This window comes from Pimephales promelas, chromosome 19 (assembly GCF_988280905.1).
Source record: "Pimephales promelas chromosome 19, fPimPro1.hap1.1, whole genome shotgun sequence".
In the NCBI taxonomy this organism is placed as follows: Eukaryota; Metazoa; Chordata; class Actinopteri; order Cypriniformes; family Leuciscidae; genus Pimephales; species Pimephales promelas.
In genome coordinates, this window is record NC_142787.1 from 24,931,418 (window position 1) to 24,952,050 (window position 20,633).

The 20,633-nt window shown below is 36.5% G+C and overlaps 1 protein-coding gene across 3 annotated transcripts in view; it reads right to left on the minus strand.

The window, feature by feature from the left end:
• arhgap32b (Rho GTPase activating protein 32b) overlaps positions 1-16,896 on the minus strand; it is an 85,003-nt gene extending 68,107 nt beyond the window's left edge. For all 3 annotated transcript variants that reach the window (XM_039686143.2, XM_039686142.2, XM_039686141.2), the window contains exon 1: positions 16,393-16,896. The gene's annotated coding sequence lies outside the window, so the exon portion shown is untranslated. The remainder of the gene's footprint in view (positions 1-16,392) is intronic.
• Positions 16,897-20,633: the final 3,737 nt, after the last annotated feature.

Below are 20,633 nucleotides of genomic sequence, written 5' to 3' on the forward strand. Positions count from 1 at the left end.
CATCTTTGCTCAAAAGACAGAATGATACACTACCTCATTACAGTGAACCAAAAGCTTGTTGCTTAAAGCATGTCTGCTTGCAAGGCCAAAACATAAAATCCTGCTAAAGCTCCAAGTCAGCATCAACTAGGCTGATTTGGGAAGTGAAACTGCCATCATCTCATTGTCATTTTCTCAACGCAGCACTGAACTGAATGCACTAGATAGTTTCAAATGCACAATCAGATCCGTGCCCTGTGTCGCTGACATTAATTATCCCTTAGTGTGCAGGAAGAATAGGTTATGTCTGCATACATGGATGTATCATTATGCTTAATTGCTTCACAAATTGTGGCCATCCTCGTGTTCGCTTCAACGGAAATTAAAACTATGGCTATTTTTAAAATAAACTTAATAATGAGCAAGGAAATACATACTTTTCCCTGCAGGAAGGAAAAAAAATGCGAAGTAATTTCCAGACTGATGACTATGCATGCAAACTACAAATAAAGCTTCAAATTACAGGGATAGATCACTTTGAAATTAATTTTTTATATGTTTTAGCTTACCTCAAGGGTATCCAAAATGTAGGTGTCTTTGTTTCCAGTTCCACAGTATTTTCAATTTTGATATTTTTCGGTCAAACCGTTCTTGTCTGTCAGTCATATAATGAAGGTCTATGGAGCCCACCTCACAGAGCATGCACAGAGAAGTCCAAATTAAACATGATTTAATGACTCGTAAATGTAAGTACACATTGATGGCCTAAGACACGAAACGAGCGGTTTGTGTGAGAAAACGAACAGTATTTATATTGTTTTTACCTCTTGTAACCTGATTTGAACTGATCTGAAAGCACGGGCGCTTCGGTCTGTGCATGCGGCGGAAGTGATCACTTGCATGTGTACGTCACTCATTGTTTACACAGAGATTTCGGAAGTTTTACCTTTCACTGTGAAGATCTAAACCTATTTAGATATATCGAAATCATATTCCATTGCGATTTCCTGTATATCTAAATAATGTTTAGATCTTCACAAGATCCTCACAATAAGTTAACGTTAAAGTTGCTACTTCTTACATGTTTCAAATGATAAGCCATAGGCTATTTGATAGAGAGAAAACAAATTTCCATGCATGATATACATTATTACCACAAGGACCCACCATTAACGATCTGTCCCTCATGGACTTCGCCACTTCCTGTGGAGTATTTTTTTCTACTACTAATTGACAAATACAATTTTGTTCGACAAACCGTTTTCTGGACGACTAACTTTTAGTCGACTATTAAGGGGCAGCCCTACCTAAAATGCTTTATAACCAGCATATATTCCCATCTGACATATCGGTTTGATGCTGTAAACGTGGTTTGATGTTGCATGACCACCAAACAGCAAAATACAGTCTGAATTAAATGAACGTTTGCTCCTTTATATGTTGCTGGTTTGAGTAGCACATGCACATTCATTTAGGGAAATTCAAAAGAGATTGTAAAGACAAACTTTTGCAACAATCACTAAACCTTTGCCATGACTTTGCGTGTGTGATGCATTTATTTTTAGAATTTTTTTTCCTTTATATTTTAGAAAACAGAATAGGGGGAAATAGCCTGGAAATAAAACAAAAACATCAGCTGGAAAAGTAATCTAGCTTCCATAATTCAAAATCAGATTCCATACTTTTCCAAATAGTTAATGGCTCTCAATAATAATTTTGATTATCGATTTTATCTTTTAACATTTTCTTATAATTAAGTAGCATCTAACCTAGAGAACAAAGCTCCACAGTGGTGTGAAGCTTAGCTTCTGACATTACAAGACAACAAAGTCACCCAACATTATCTTTTCTGCACAATTAGCTACTCATTTTTTTCATAACACTCCTATTACACACATGTTCAAAGTGTATCTTCTACATCTATGGGTTGTTCTCAATTAAATCCAGAAGCCAGTCAATACTTTGGGATACATATATAGGAGCAGACTCTTTAGACTACTTGAATCCCTTAATTAGGCCGCACGCAGTATAAATAGAAAAGCACACTTTTGAAGAACTCTGCATATATAGGGAGGATAAAATTAGTGGCCCAACATCAGAGGAGCAGAATATGGCACCACTTAACAAAGCAGCCAGTAACATGAGACACAGGCTTGACTCAAACAAATGATAAGCAGGCAGCTACTGAAACAGAACATCAAATTAGGAGCAGCTCTTTGCAGTGTGGATTAATTGGGAACGGCATTCAGTCTACTACTCCAATATCATGCTACACTGCAAAAAAAAAATAAAAAATAAAAATATATATATATATTTTTTTTTTTTGCAGTGTAGCATATATATATATATATATATATATATATATATACACACACATTAATCTCATTAAATTAGAAAAACTTCTGAAAGCAACTCTTGAAATATATATATATATTTATTCATGTTATGATTGATAATGGATAAATTGTAAATGTCAAATGAATAAAATGTAAATTATCAAAATTACAGTAGTGGCCAAATTTAATTATCAAAATTAAAGTGATATATGACCTTATTTATTCAAACGTTTTTAAATAATATTTAAAAAATATTCTATATGCATGTCATGAAGTTGCGCCTAGAACGTAAATCTAATGTATGCATTCCTGGTGGTTTTAAGCACCATGCAGCCTTAGAAAACGGTTAATGAATTCTAGTCCTTGAAATGAGTCGCTTACTGTATTTTGCAGGTTACTCGAAACGGATAAATTGCAATTAAGGATTATTTTTAATCAAGTACTTCAATTTAACAGAGGAATCGTGACAGTCCTAGCTAAAATGTAATATTACAATTAAACATTTTAAACAAAAATGAATTTAGGCATCACAGCATTATACAATTTAAAGATTACATTTAGCAGGTGCAATTCAAGTGTTAGTGGTGATAAAGATTAACTTAAGTGAGCTTTAGATGATGGCAAACTATCTAAAATGTAAACAGAAGAAAATATTCAGTATCGGATGATTAAAAAATAAGTAATAAACACTGTAAATATAAACTACAAAAAAGGTTTAAACTGATATTAAAATATGTAGGCCTACCAACATATTGTGCATCCCTAAATAAATTTTTGCATATAAACATTTTGACTATTAAACACCACATTCACATTTTATTAAAAAAGACAAAAAGTCTAGGGAAAGCGTGGGTTGGTGTAAAATAATACTCAAAGAAAAATGGATTGGAGGGCTAAATATTCCTGCACTTGTCCAGAAGCTTCCACATTTTGATTTCAGCTGCACAATAGCAGGATTCTATCTCAGTGTTTGCACCATCTCTCTCATCAGACAGACCTGTTTGATCTCAAGAAGCCCTGACCCTAATTCAGCAAGTAGCATGCATTCATGTTGTAATTCATAACAGAGCAGTGGAGGAAATAGGCCACCGCTCTGAGGACTGCAGCAAATCTCAATGAGGTCCCACAGCGAGACCGTCTGGGTTTCAAATGGCAGAATCTATAAGCCTAGAGCATGTACACATATACACACAAATACACACAAAGCATGAGGTGGGAAATGTTTTAGACCAGATTGACACTTAAATAGAACAAATTTTTCAATATTTGTTTAAACTCATACATAAACACTGGTTGTAATAACAGGCATTAATTCTTCGACATGACTAATGTTTTGACTACAGAAATCTGCGACTTTTAAAAGTGAGACGGAGTATAATGCTTGACAAAAAAAAACATTGCAGGCATGACCAACCATGATAAAATTTCTCTGATAAGTGCAGTCAGACAAAACAAATGTGTTCAGTAACTCGCCGTGCTCGACCGCAACCTTATAAGCAAAATCCATGTGTCCTTCTGTGTGACAATGAGACAGGAGCACAGGAGATAAAGAAACCTTGAGGATCCTGAATCCAACCATTCCAGCTGCCATGGCATTCAACACTAAATCAATACCACTGCACCCCTGAGGAGAAATCTAATATTCCCTTCTGCAGTCTCGGGGGAACGAACATAACACCTACCCATAATATCTAAATTCATCCTCTATATTAACCAGCCAATTTGGCATCAAATAGAGCAACAACTTTGTAAATAACATTCAGTTGCTCCAATAGGAAAGAGAGCCTGGCTGAAGACACGACAAACATGAACTCCACTTGACGCCTGTCATATAGTGAACTTACTGCTTACAACATCTTAGCATGAGTATGATTAAGTATAATTATAGTGAGGTTGGTAGGTTTGAGGGAGGCCTATTTTACATGTCAGTATAAAGAGCAATGAAAGCATCTTCAGCAAATCAAAAAGAGTCCACTCACAGATCAAAGTGTCACCATTAATCACACCTCTACAGACACACTGAAGCTCAAGTTGCCATAGTAAATCTTCTTTTTTTTACTCGCCAGAATTTTTACATTAAATGCAAGAAAGAAAGAAAAAAGAAACGATATACATATTACATAAATTGATTTTGTGCCTAGAGATGGCACCACAAGATGGCGTTCACTTGCTCACATTGTTTACAATCTACAACGATGTAAAATTTTACAATTCCAAGTTTGAGATGACAAAACAGAAAATATTAGACATTTATCCAGATTAAGCCAGTAAATCTTATCCTACAAATAGATTCACTGTTGAACAAAAGCACAGTAGGACTGTTTGATTGACAGGTTGTTTGAAACATGGCTAAGGAAAGCCTTCGTGAAACAGCACGAGATATCGCACCACTGTTATCAGAGAATAAATCCAAGATAAAATGGGAATGCAGGCTGGTGACAGCAAAGGGTGTTTTCTTACAACAGAATTGGCTATTATGGACACTAGATGTGGAGCACAATCGACCCTGGAGACCTTGAAAATATCACAATCCTTGTTCAAAGCACTGTTTTGAAAGTTGACAGCAGGATGTCCTACAGAGGGAAGTTTGTGCCACAGATAGCCTTGTCTAGTGGTTGGAATAATAATCACAAAGATAAAATAGCAAACTTACAACTGGGCACATATTGGAAAGAGTATTAGGCTATTTTTTTTTTGCTTGTGCTGCTTGAGCATGATTTTTAATAATGCTTTTGTTTTTTTTAATATTTTTTGTTTACATATAGGCCTACTGTATGTTTTCAACTATAAGAAAACTTTAATATATATTGTAAGCTAGTTGTGTATATTGCCTAATTGTAAGCTTATTCAGAAATGGTGACAAAAACGTAAAAAAAAAAATTAACTTACAAATAACTTCTTTTTCGTTTACATTTAACGTCATTTAAATAAACGAATATTCAAATAATCGATTTTTATGAGCCCGGATATTCGAATGAAATATTTTTTTTAAAATGCCCATCCCTAGTTTAGGACCTCCATAGGTTATTATCTGTATCCAGAGCTATGCAGATCAAATGCCCGCAGTGTCCAAGGACAGGTCACTGCTCATTAATTCAGCACGGCATCTGAGAGCTGACGAATTCCAGCATCTGTCTTCAAAAATACCTTTGCTTTGCAGGTGGTATGTCACAATTACCATAAAGAACTACAACTTCACAGTTAAATGATTTGGTGGTAAATTAAATTTTAAAAAGACAAATATGTTTGCATTGCCAGTAACACAGTTTCATAAAAAAAAAATAGGTTGACTGGGCAGCCAGCATGATAGAGATCAAAGCATCACTCGGCATAAGTATCACAATACTTAGCCTACTAGAGACTTTTCCGCAACCTCCTCACAGTGAGCAAGAAAAACATCACGAGATGGCCTTGAGATAGGCCTACAGTTGAACAAACAAGCAGCTTTATATCGCCAATGTACATCAAAATATGAGAAGCACATTTCATAGCCTTTGCCGTTTCACAAAAGAAAAACAACTCTGTGTGGGTGAGCATTCAAGTGAGGTTTGAGAAAAGCGTCAGGCAAGAAGAAAAAAAAAAACGGTTCCAAAAAATCAGTAAAGCTCTTGAGAAACGTCTGGAGGTCCTGTATCTATCAGGAACAGAATGAAATCAATGTGATGCTCCTCACTCACCCCAGGCAGCTGGCTGGCAACAGCCTCAAGCACTTGGTGTCAGTGTCAAGTGGCAGCATCTGATCAAAGAACAGAGGGCAGTCTGTGGCATTAGGAAGCACTCCAGTGAGAAAATTAACTTTACCCAGATGTAGTTCAAGAGCAAAGAAACAGAGACTGCATAAGCAAAAATTCTGTAACAAGACAGTAGTTTGGTCTTGCTTTCATAATATACTGTAGCAAAGTATAGCTTTGTTCCATGCCCTTGTGAGCTACCTCGTTGTAGGATGCTGCTAGTGTAGGCAGCATCCTAACTAGGACAGAACCTCATTAGTGAATGGAATGCTCTACATGCAATCATTTGAAGCTAGCATGTTACTTAGCCAACGACAATACTTTTTATCAATACAAATTGAATAAAATATTGCATTTTCCATCTCATCTGCCATATGATTAGTAGAGCTAAGGGCATTCTGGCATAGGATACATGCACAACACCTTCAAATCTGGCCAAAACGAGATATCTTGGAACAGCGTTTTGATTATAATTCCAAATACTCTATGCACAATAAAAGTACTTCCTAAAGTTGTTTAAACATGTTAAAGGAAGAATCATACAAGGAAAAACAGACACTTTAAACCAGACTGGACCAAGACGATTTAACTGATGGCTGTTATTGCCTGAATGTGCATATGAATAATTAATGCATTCAATCTTTAATGATTCATTTATGAGTCTCGATCCATAGTATCACAGGTCTGGACCCTCAGGAAGCAGTTCAGTGGTGCAGAACAGAAAACTGATGGTTCCTGCTTGTGAGACATTATTTTGAAATTCAATTCAACAGTCTTGGGGAAACTTACACGGACTAATCAGCTTGATTGGAAAGTAAGTGCGTAACTTACTCAATGAAGAACATGCAAACCTAATTTTGTTAAACAATGTTTTCAGAGTGAATCAAACTATAAGAGGGAGGGGTAAATGCCATGGCAAAGTTAGATCAAGGACAAAAGGGGCTAATAACAAATTTCTGAGACAGCAGTCCACAAATAAAGTACAAATGCCATCTTGTCTGTCAGACTGATAGAGGTTGCCATTTAAAAAAAAAAAAGTTTGACCGAATCTGACCCTGAATGTCTTGCATATGACAAACCCTTCTGGCAGTCAGAACTTGAACTACACTAGAAATTAAGTGTGGAGAAAAAAAAAACATTCGGCAAAGCAAGCCAGGACATTTCACACTTAATGAAATAGCTTCTAAAAGAGAGCAGATAACATCAGTGTTAGTCTAGGCAGTTCTTCGTTGTCTTCCAATCCTAAATTGCTCGGTGTCCCAATTCTGTCAGGCGTGGTTTCACTCAAGATTTACATGGGTTTGGAAAAACCCTAGATCACAGCAAATGCTCTTTACCACATCACTTTAGCCAAAAGTATCACATTTTAAATTAAAGTATTTGTCCATTTCACTAAAATAATATGGGTTAAAAAAATGGGTCTGTCGAATATAAGTAAAGACACAAGTTTCAGTAAAATGGGTATCCTTTTATAAGCACATGCATACACAACTATGGCCGTCACAATTCCTTGATTAAACTACTCAAAAAATAAATCCTTGACATGCAATTTACCCAGTCGCGGTTCTACTTTGAATTACACCCAGGGCGAGACCCCCTTGCGAGCTGATTCAGTGATTGCCCAATACATTAAGTCATTTTAAAGTCTATTGTTTGCTAGGGCTTTTTTTATTACCACACACACACACTAAAAAAAAATCGTCAAAATAATCAACCGATTACTCGATTACCAAAATAATCATTATTGACAGCCCTATGGACAACTCAAAAGATACACCTGCGAAATGCTTTGACTGAGTTTGCAAAAAATAGCACAATAGACAACTGAAACTTGAGTTTATTGTAAGGAGTTGCTAGGCTGACCAAACACTGCTTCAAAAAAATGGTCCATCTTGAAACTATTCAAACATTGAAAAGATTTTTTATATGTCACCCTTAAGCTAAATTTACAAGTTAGCCGACAATAGCCCAGTCATGACTTGTAAAACAGCTTAACACATACTACGTGACCTTGTATGACCCAATCTCCACATCAAAATCCAATTAAAGGTGTAAGAGATTATCTTACCCAGCACATACTTTTGGAATTGAAGCTTGTTCATATTACTCAGCAATTTGCCAAATGGTGAGACATTTTTTAAGATATTTATTCCAAAAGTTCTTAGTCTCTTGTCTGACTAATTATTAGCAAACATTTTTCAGTTACTATCATACAGGGAAGTTAGAAAGAATATTCATCAAGAAATTATAGTTTGTTTGTTTTTTGACTGATTGTTGTTGGCATTAATTGTACTGTACCAACGCCGATAAAAAAAATTACATTCACAGGTCAGTAAGGACATTCTTAAAAAAGAAAAAAAAAAGGTATGCAGGCTCCTTTTGTATTTCAGACAAATTAGAGTTAACAGGAAAAATGAGCCGTCAGAACTGAGACTGAAGATTCTCCACAGATGAGTCATCCCTCAAATTGCTCTTTCCCACAGCTGGAGCATCAAGCCGTATGCAAGATGTGCTTTGGAAGGTTGTACTGAATATGACAATCAGAGAGGCAATTTATATCAAGAGTGAATACAGGAGATCAAGGCTGAATAAATTAAAGATCCTTTCAATAGCAACTGGTCCAGGGATCCAGCAGAAAATAGTCTTGTGAAAACAGTCTCTATGCCTTTCAGAAAAAAAATCAATATTCTACAAGTGCCAATGAAATCAAAATTAGGGCTGTTACTAAAAATTATTTTGGTAATAGAGTAATTGGTCGATTATTTTGATGATTATTCGAGTAAGGTTAGTATAAACAGTGTAAATAAAAGCACATATATATATACTAAACTTGCAGGGCATATACTTATTTAACTGAACCACAGCCTTTGTAAATTACCAATAGTACTATGCCATTGTATGGATTTTATATGGATTTAATAATGTGGTCCAATAATGTGGTTCATGGATTCTGGTCCATGGGATGAATCACTTCCGGTATTTTGACGGATATTTTACACTGGTAAATTGAAAGTGATTTTTTTTTTTTTTTTAAATAAGAGTACTTGAATTTAATCAAGGGATCATGAAAGCCCAAGGAGGCCAAACCTAGGAAAGCCCTTTCCTGATTAGGAAAACTAGTAAACCATAACAAAGAACAATTCCAGTTTAAACCTCAATGCATTATGAAAAAAAAAAAATATTTTCCAGTTAAGGAGAACTTTACGTTAATTTCTTTTTTACATTGTATAGATTCACTCAAAGAAAACAGTAAATGGTGCAAACATTCCCAAGGTATCAGAGTTTTGTGCAAAAGAGAGTTCCTCAGCACACCATGTTGCCAATTGAATACCGAATGAGAACTCCTTTTGTCAAGGCTTTCTCGTTATCCCCATTGTAGGAATTCCCTGGCTGTTCTCCAACAACCTCTCTCAATGTGGGAATTGTTTATACGCAAAGAATCAAATAAGAAATTCCAAAGCATCTCTACAGTGGAGACCAATGGAGATGCTTTTTATTCTCAGCGCGCACACGCTCACTCAGCTTGAGTGTGGAGATCAGGGGATAAACCAATGTACGAGATTCTAGTAATTAATGGACATGTGACCTGAAATGACAAAGCCCTCTTTCCCACACAATGCATCCTTAGCCCTCAGAGCTGGGGGTTAGAGTTCAGCCATGGCTTTGTGTGTGGCAGTGCTGATTGTCAACAGACAATGAATCCTTTGATTAAACTGAAAACTTTTCAGTCGCCAAAAGGATGAGTATGGTTATGTAAGCAGTAGGACCTTTTTTTAACTTTTAGGAAATACAAAACTCTGCTTTCCCAGGTTTTTGCAGAATATTTATGGGGATATTATGAAATCCAGGCATCTCAAAAAACACACTACTGTTTTTCTTTGAAAGTAGCATCTTATGCTCAACAATGCTGCATTTACTTGATCAGTAAAAACTGTAATGTTGTAAAAGGATTACAATATCAAATGTTTTCTATTTGACTATATTAACATTTATTTTGTTTTAAGTTTAAAATAAAAGTTCCATAGTATTGATCATCTTTTAATTAACTACTATTCACAATAGGACTGTTAGGCTATAACAATTACATAAAATCAGTGTCAACTAAATACATCTTTCATTTACACAAGAATTAGCCTAAAATTGGCTAAATGTTATGAGATTATTTTCCAAATATAAAATTGAAAGTAGTAATATGAAATGTTGGGAAAAATTAAATGATACTACTATATATGAAAATAAAATCACCAGTAGGTGGGGGCAAGCCGCAATGAGTGAATCATAGAACCGTTCATTTAAAGGTTGAGGAAACGTTATTTGAAAAACGCTGTTTGGAAGTTAGTCGGACCAACACACGAACAGCAACAACAAACGTGAGGCCAATCAGCATTATGGGGCATATGACGGTGGAAGAGAAAGAATGGGCAAGAGACTGCAGAAATATGTATATATATATATATATATATATATATATATATATATATATATATATATATATATATATATATATGAAGAGTTCAGATGCAACAGCCTCTAAATGCCATTTGAAATTTTCTTCTTTAATGATGATTTTTATCAAACTTGTATATTTAAGTTCAGTAATTTCACTTAAATAACAATTAATAGGTAATTATCATTGCCATTGAAGTGAAATTACTGAACTTAAATATACAAGTTTGATAAAAATCATAATTAAAGAAGAAAATTTCAAATGGCATTTAGAGGCTTTTGCATCTGAACTCTTCATATATATATATTTTTTATTTTTTTATCAATATTTAATAAATTAGATAGATTTAATAAACTTATATTTTAAAAATCTTTAAAATAAACATGCTTAGGCCCTATACTTTAGTTTAGATGGCAACTTCTTGAATCTGCAATCCCATTACAGTTTTTTTTTTCACAAATAAAGTCATTGTTTAAAAACATACAGTATATGTGAATAAACAACGCATTCTCACCCCAAGGCGTCACCTTTGACCATGCTTCAATATTTGACGTTTTAGGCGCCCTTTAGCGTCACTTACATGACGCGTTCCTACGGCGTCATCTAACTGACGCTAAAGGAAAGCGTCAGTTAGAGGACGCGGTTAGGTTTAGGTGTGGGGTGGGGGTAGGGTACACGTGATCCTAGGGCGTCATCTAACTGATGCTAAAGGGCGCCTAAAGCGTCAGATATTGAAGCATGTCCAAATGCTTCCCAAGGCGTCAGTTAAGTGACGCCTTGGGAGTGAGAATGGGCTGGAATAAAAGGGAAGTAAACACTGTTACAGGGCACTCAGTGTCCTGTGAGTTATTTGTAATTAAATGTTTGCAACATGTCTAATGATTATGATAAATATAAACTAAAGAAAAATGGCATAAACTCATATAAGAAAAATATAAGTGCATGAAGTTCCCGCTCTTTAACTGGTTGTGAGGCCATGGCTAGCATGAGTAGCACAGTCGTCACTCACATCAGTCAGACGGTGCTTGCTCATACATACAGCTGAGTATTTACAACGGTTAATGAAATCACACTGCAAAGTGCTTAGAACATTTCTCTCTCCATCATTACATGGACAAAGTGTTTTAAAAGCTAAACACAAACAGCTAAACAGCAACTAGTCTAACCTGCTGACAACATATTGTTAGGGAGGAAGCTGGGAGATAATGATAAGGTTGAGTACAGTACATTCTTTCCTGTAGCTATTTGCACAGCACTTTGCTTAACGTCTTTCCCTCATGTTTTCTTAACAATGTCGGTGATTTGCCCGTTTAGTTAAGGTGCAATGCGTCAGCCTAATTCAAACATCTATCAGCTCTGAGGTTCTCTTAAATCAGGGCTTTACTTTTTACTTACAAGGCTCTTCATAATCTGAGTGAACTTCATGTTGTGTATGTACCTACGCAGTCCCTCAGGTATTCTGTTTAAGTGACTCTAGTTTCAAGATGCACATTTCCACTGCACAGGTGTGCCAATGTGCTCCTAGCCTCCTCCTGAGAACAACACCTTCCCCTTATTCTGTTTTATAAAGTGAACACTACTTGAACACAAGTACTACGCAATTCAAATTGCTTATTCAAATTTCAGACTAACCTGAATGAAATTTAAGTAGGCCAATTTTTGCATTAGCCTTGCTCTCTAAGACAACATGCTCATTCAACTGAAAATATCAGTGAACGCATTTCAAATAGAAACCAACATTCATTCAGAGATCATATTAGTCAAGGCACCGAGTTGAAGGTTTGTGAAATATACCTCCCAACAATGGCTTTCTGAACAGCACTGCCTTATGTCATTCTGTTTTGCATTAGTTTGCATAGACATACAAGGGAAACTCTGTTCTCAACCAGAGATTCAATGCCATTAACCCATACTGACATTAGCCACCACTAATGTATGTGAAGAGAGAGAAAAACAGAGAATAAGAAATAGACGCCAATACACTTTCATATTTCAATGCAAAGATTTAAATTCTTTCCTCATTTCACAGAGCAGCGTGATAATGACCTAAAGGCCTTCACCAAGTACACATGAACAAAAACGCAAATCACTCCACACAAGGAAAACAGATGGCTGCTGGAGTGAATCAAACACTGATATTACAACACACTGCATATCATTCTGATGTGGTGGCTGACAATGTATCTTGAGTCACATATGCTGTTTTCACCAACACAAATTAAGCTTAGTCTACGGAGAGTAGGGCTGCACAACAGACATTGAAATATTTATTTTTTTCTGCTTTATATTGCAATATGAAAAAGAAATTCACCAAATGACTTGAATAGCTCTATAGATCTATATATTTGGACAGAATTAATCTAGTATTTATTAATCAAGTATTTACTGAGTTACAGTTCATTTTCGGACGCGTTTCAGAATGAACTTCACTGACAGGTAGAAGGCAAAATTCGAATCATGTTTATTTTTCTTTATTTGACAAAAAAGTAGAACACTTATGTAAAATCAAAGTCAACAGAGTTGAGTCTCTTTTGCACTGATAAGGAAAAAAGTGAGCTTGTCGCGCCGGCTCGATAGCCGACCCCAGAGGGCTAAATAGTGGTTAACAGACGTGAAAGAGAATGGGATTTGGTGTTCATGAACCATCACATGCACAGAAAACATGCTCATGACAGGCCCTACAGCATTTAAAATATACATTTTATAATCACCTTACAAGTGTGCATTCAATTTGTATCATGTAGGGAGTGTCTTCCCTGGTTATGTAGGTCATATATCAATATCTAATATCCTGCACTGCCTGTCTGAGTTGAAGAACAAATGAACTACAATGAAATCAGGCAAAACACAATAACAACTCAGTCCAAGGCAATGTGCAACATCTTTTACAAGTACATAGGCTGTTATCAGTTTTGATGCTTATCTTGCTCCTTACATTCAATTATATCATCATTATGGAATTAAGCATTTTATGTTGCTTGTTATCGGAGTTGCTTGTAATGAAAATACAATCATTTCAAAGAGTTATGCACCATTGTTAGAGACAATAATCACTGTTAGAGTGGCATGGAATTTGTATGCTAACCGATGCAGGAAATTAGAAAGATGAGAGGAAATATGAGAGGCATTCTACCACTGTGCCAATCAATAGCAGCTCATCGCTTCAGCAGCGATTCACATCTTGATGACAATACATGTGCGATTTAACAGGGGCAAGAATGTAAACCACGCCACCAGACAGAACACAAAGGTAGAAAGGCTTTATAACCAGGCTGCTTAAGGTTGCTCTTTCCATGCTGGCAATAAAAGTGTAAGATTGGATGTGGTTCGCCTCAGTAAGACTGCTCAAAAACAAAATGAATGAAAGCTGTAGGCCTATCACAATACAGGCTAAATCCTAAGCTATACATATAGCTGTAATTCTATCACCAAAATCAATATGTTGAGCACTGCGCTGCTTTAATATGCACACAGACGCCTCCAGCTGATTCTCAGGCTTAATGTCAAGTCTGGAAATCATTCAGAGACTTGAATATAATTTAGGATGCATTTTTTCTAAAGCAATGTGGCCAAGAGCAGACATTTTTTAACAGGTGTACAACCAGACAACTGAAATCAGTTTAAAATATTGATTCATGACTGCAAACCCCTTTCAGAGCAAAAGGGAAAGCCAGACCTGAATACAAAGCTGCTACATGAAATCTCATTTGTCTTCGACCAAGGATTTTCAAACTAAAGGGCCACAAGGAAGTGTAAGGGTCTGTGGAAATGTTTAGAGAACACAGCACAGTTATATAACGAGTAGAAACAAAACTTAACTTAATCTTCTCTTACGAGAGGTTCTCTCGGATTACCCGTAGCGTAAGCAACTTGCGCAAAGTCATCTTTTCTGAAGTCATCTGAAGCCAAAAAATTATCCTTAATTTTGTATTTATTATTGTCAATGCAGTGTGTGCGTGGATAATCAACGAATACCCGTTGCAATGCCAGGAGGGGTCATGAACACGATCTCGCAGACCAGAGGTCCTTCTGCGAGAAGATGTCATATCATTAAGGCGAGCCTATCAAGTGTCCATTACATGTGCTTGGCCGCCTGTTCTTCTGCGTGTTTTGTTCCACGGGTCTCATGTAGCGAATACTTGGCGCGCGTAGCATCAGCAACTTACGCAATACGAGAGAACCTCTCGTAAGAGAACATACCCGGTTACCTAATGTATCCTCGGTTCTCTCTAGAAGAGAGAACGAGCATTGCGTAACCTGCCGTGCTCGCGCCATGAGCTTAAAACCAATTTATACTTCTGCGTCGAGGGTACGCCGTAGTGTACGCCGTTGGCTACGCACGTAGGCGATGCCGTTGTGAGCATTTATACTTCTGCGTTCAGGTCTTGTTTGCACTGCAGTACTGCTCCAAAACGCTAGTTGGCGGCGGAGGATTTTAATGTTCCACTGTGTTTAGATTCCTCGCGGCTAGGTTCCTACAAGCAATAGCGACTGAAAGAGAGTGGATCATGTTGGAGTTGGAGCTAGAGGTGGAAAAACAGTTCATTTTAGTGAAATTACTAAAACTGAAAGGCAGAAATGAGAGAAGATGTCGGAGGAGATCGTACATGTGGAAATGCGTGAGAAGGTACTTGCGGAAATGCGTAGGAGGAAATGCGATGCTACCAAGCCGACCAATCAACGACGTGTAGTTACATTTTTGAGGAGGTGCGCATCAGGCTACAGCGAAGGGTACGCGGTATGGGACGCATCTGTGCATATGCTACGCTGTACCTACTGTGCGCACCCTACGCAGAAGTAAATTGGCCTTTATTCGTGTCAGAGTTCAGCCTGTTGAGCCCCTCTTTTATATACGCTAGCCACTCCCATTCTGGCGGGCTGTGACACGTAGAGGGCGGTAAGCACCCTCATTGGTCGTAATATCACGGGGGGCTCACCAATAGGCTGATCAATGATCCAATGAGCACGCTTATACAGCCTGCTATGGTCTGCTGTCCACCACACTGTGTTGACAAACAAAATTAAGGATAATTTTTTGGCTTCAGATCTCCAGAAAAGATGACTTTACCCGTAGCGTAAGCAACGCAATACTAACTTGTTCCCTCTTCTAGAGAGAACTGAGGTTACATTAGGAGTGGAGTATGTATGTTTTGCAAATAATATTTTAGACATATTTGTAACATTCATTTTTCACGGTTTAAATTGTGTCTTTATTTCAAGAATCTAAAATAAGGCTTTTACATTTTAGGATAGGGTCATATTTGGGGGTCCTTGGTATCTAAATGATTGAAACCCTATGACATAAAACCTCAAGTTTTATGTTGGCATTCGTGTCAATCTGCACCCTAAGAGCAAAAAAAAAAATAGAAATAAACCAAAGTCTATGGCCAGATGTCATTATGAAACACGAAACGTAGGCTACCGTCTTTAAAAAATTGTAGCAATTTGGATAGCAAATTGTAATTCATTTGACTCTTGATTTTTTTCAACATCGTTTCTTCGAAGATCTCATCTTAATTGGCTATTTAACGATAATAACTAGCGACAGCTTACGAAGTTTATGCACCCTAATAAGTAACGTTAGGCTACTGGATAAACAGGACACCTCCCAGGAATGTACATTGTAAATCAAAATAACATTCGAATCGATCCAAACTTCAAAAAAAAAAAAAAAACACAATTTATGTTGATACTTAATCGTGTAAATTGCATAAAATACAATCCTGCAAACATTAGCTATAAAATGCACAGTTGTGGCAGAGTTTATTATAGGAGAGCACGCGAATACACACACACACACACACACATGCAAGCCGCCCCACTTTCCCCGCTCGCGCAAGCGTTTCACTACCAAGTTATGAATACATATAACGGTAGCCCGCTATGTTTACGTACTTACCGGTTGTGTAATTGTGTAAATGCTCGAGAAAATGAATATTGGGGTGTCAATGTGGCTCAGCACCGCTCTATCCAGAGATCCTCCACGAAGACCGCAGAAAGCCAGCCGAGAAACCCGGTGCCAGAGAGTCGCATCGTGAGATTTAAACGAAAAACGAAAACACCGCAGAGTCCACTCGAAACTGGATTGTGCTGCAGAAAATATAACTTCAAAGAGATGAAATTATATAGGTTCCTTCAAAATCTTCTTGTGGGGAAGGGGTTTGTCGAGCTAGCTTTGCAGCTAGCTGCAACCAACCAGCTGTTCGAGCGGCGTTACTGACTGAACTTTAAAAAGATATGACTGAATATGTGACTGAACTTATCACGTATCTCACGTCCATTTTAATGTTAGCGAATATATGAAGAGAGATGTGTGCTGTCCTGTCGGTTGAGCCACGCGTACCGCCACTTGCCACAGTGAGACTCCGGTTCAACATTCAAAAGCGTGACCGCGCAGTGGTGTTCCACGCGCGTCACCGTGACCACATAAGTGCGATTGGCGCAGATGTCTGTCCAGCTGATTTTATCAGGGGACGCGCACTCGTTCATTCTTTCCTTTTTATGAGTATTTCTTGTTACTGCTCGATGTATGAATTTTTAGAAGCATGAAATTGTCGTGCGGTGCTGGTTCTTAAAATATTGACACAGAAGACCAGTCTTTGACTGTTACTGTCTACATTAATTATGCAAGACTTCACATAGCCTAGCCTACATTGGTCCCTTAGTGCAATATTTGCAAGTATAAATCATGATTATAATAGCCTACAGACATACACTTGCAGTAAAATATTATAGGCCAATTGCGTGGGTAGGGCCTAAATGTATAAAATTGGGCAAATCTAACACACAAATCACTGATTATTGAATAGCTTCTGGGACCTACAGACAACAAACCTAAAAGAAATATTATAAACAAATAAAAAAAGTGCCAAACATTCAACATTTTAGGTAACAACAACATTCATTCTGCTATTCCTAATAATAAAAAAAGACACTTTTAAAAACATAGTTCAGGGAAAAAAATGAAGATTGTATCCTTTACTCAGCCTCAATTGTCAATGCTCAAATGTCATGCAAAACAACATGAAGGTGAGTAAATGATGGCAGAATTGTACTTTCGGGGTTAGCTGTTCCTTTAATGACATACGTCATATATCACATATCAGATTACAATATCATGTTTAATTTGTTTAGTTTCTGTGCAGGCAAATGCTGTACAGCATATGGTTAGAAACCTACATCAATGGAAAATAGTGGCACATTAATGCCACTTGATTGAATCTGAATGAGGTCATATTGTGATGTGCAAATCTGCAAATGATAACACATTGAATAGCTTCTCAACAAACCTGAAAAAGTCAAATATTTATTATAAATAAATGACAAATCTAGCATTTACTTCAATGAATAAATGCGTGAATAAATTGAGATTACAGCAGGATTAGAACCGATCTTCAGCTCAATCTATTGAACTGTACCGGCGGCATTCAGAAAATCTTATACGAAATAGCATCACTGACATGTATTAAATGTTGCTGTTCTAATTATCACATGTTGCTAAAATGACCAAATCGGGTTATTTTTCTTTTGTGTTGACACAGGCTCTCAGACGTGTTTGAACCAGTATTTATTTTAGGAGAAAAAAGACTTTTATTTTGCCTGATTTTTTAAAAAAATATTCAATTGACCAAAAGGAACACAGTAAAACTTCATATAAGACAAATATTTTTAAAATAAACACTTTTAGAACATAACAGCAAGGTTTCTCGAAAAGATGCATAATTTTACAGTAATTTCTGTTTTTATTACGTCTTATGTCTTTATTAGGCCTATACTTTCTGACTGATAATGCCATAATACTGATAAAATGAAGAGGATTTTTTTTTAATTTTATTTGTGTAATCCCCTCTAATCAATTTCCTTTTTGAAAAACAAATTCAATAGTACAATATTGTCTATCCTGATGTGAAATATGTTAATTTTACTATTATATTTGGCACGTATTATATACCAAAAGATACTGTACCAGGTATAGGTAGTATGAAGAAAATTTGAAATGTTACAATAGCCCCAGTCTCTTATACATAAGCAAAGCTCACACAAGTATGCTGTCATTTTCTTGTCCCTTTTATTATCTCAAAATACAAAACATTTTTTTGAAGCAGGGAACAAAATACATGGGTCTAGCATCTGAAAATGTCAATGAGATTTACCAGCACTGGGTGAAGTGAACCGAAGTGATGATGGTGAGGTCAGTATCTACAACTGTTAGTCTTTTTTAACAAGTTATTATTGTAATTGTTTTGTTTATATATTTATATACTCCATTTGTATCTATTATCTGAAAAAAAAAAAAACTATAACCTTAGTCTTGATGAGTAAAGCAACATCCAAGCATCATATCAGTGCTTCTTGTGTCTGAGGTCTGTAGATGTTAGTTCATTTAGAGCTACTGGAGAACTATAAACAGTTGCAGTCAAAATATTAATTGGAATCTGAAACTCATAACATCAGGGCAACCATTAAAGATCGGTGCAATTCATAAGAGCACTGTACAAGATACAAGCAGAGTTAACCCTATGGGTGCCGCTCGAAATTTCATTTATCTGAAACATATGAAAGCACATTAAAACAATACAGCAAAGCTATTGAACAGCAGTGAAAATCATACAAATGGGAATAATTGATACAGAACAAAGCAGATTCCCACATTCATTAATCTGATGTTCAACATTTTAGGTAACAACATTCATCCTGCTATTCAGAATTTAAAAAAACAAAAACAAAAAAAATGAAGATTGTATCCTTTACTCACCCTCAATTGTCAATGCTCAAATGTCATGTAAAACAACATGAGGGTGAGTAAAAGATTGCAGAATTGTATTTTTGGGGTCAGCTGTTCCTTTAATGACATATATCACATATCAGATTACAATGTCATGTTTAATTCATTTAGTTTCTGTGCAGGCAAATGCTGTACAGCATATAGATAGAAACCTACATCAATGGAAAACAGTGGCACATTAATGCCACTCGATTTAGTCTGAATGAGGTCATATTGTGATGTGCAAATCTGCAAATGATTCTTCAAACGAAATTAAAAGACATACATATTTCAGTACAGCATACATGTTGAGGCTACCGAAACGGCTAACATTGTTGTTCTACAATAAAAAGGAAATAAATGAAAATAAAAAATGTAGACCAAAAACAAAAATGTTGTTCGACAAAAAAAAAACAAGCAAAATAGAATCACTAGTATGCAATATTGTTTTTAAGAGCTAAAAAAAAAAAAAAACTCGGACTAAATGGAAAGCACCAAAACTGTTTTGCACTGTAGCTTTAACCTCTTATGTTTCAAAAGTGTTTTCCCGACTGTCAAGACTGTGTTTACCGTATTTTCTAATAAGTGTCTCTAGTTTTTGGTAGCACATTGATGTAACAAAGTACACTCTCCAAGTATTAATGTGTGGTTTTCTCTCATTTTCTTTGTTAATCTACAGGAAATATAGTGATAAATGTGAGGCGCAGAGTTATCTCGTCTGGACCACAAAATCGTCAGCAATAGCACCAAGTCATGATATGTTCAATGGTATGGCTGTTTACACACCACACTGAGGTCTCTAGAAAAGGTTACGGTGATTGTTAGAATACATACTAACTACAAAAAGCAGTTTGCATCATCTGCTATATTTCGCTAATGACCACACCTTGCTACCAGGAGCTTCTAACAGCAGAAAGAACATATACTGTGTTTCTCCATAAACAAGACAGCTAAACTGGAACAAATCTTCTGGGTTTTTTCTCGCAGTACAAAATTAAAGAGTCCCCAATTTGTCGATATTACGCAACTATAAATATCTTTTATTTATACATACAGTACACTGTCAAAATATTTCTACTGGTACAGTCTGTTGACTATAAGAATACAGAATACATATATCTTGCACTGTGCTGCTATACATATCCCACACACACCCTAACCCCCCCCCCCCCCACACCCAAACAACAACATACCGACGAATGCCATTTCAGTCAACACACACAAGATCTTGTGCTCAGCTGACTGCTTAAACAGCACTGTAGCTGGACTACAAAACAAAACTCCATCTCTGCAGGTATATTGAACCGCACGATTAGACTCAGGACTCAGTAACTGGTCATTTGTGTACAGAATTGTGTGCAATCCTGTTGTGTCAT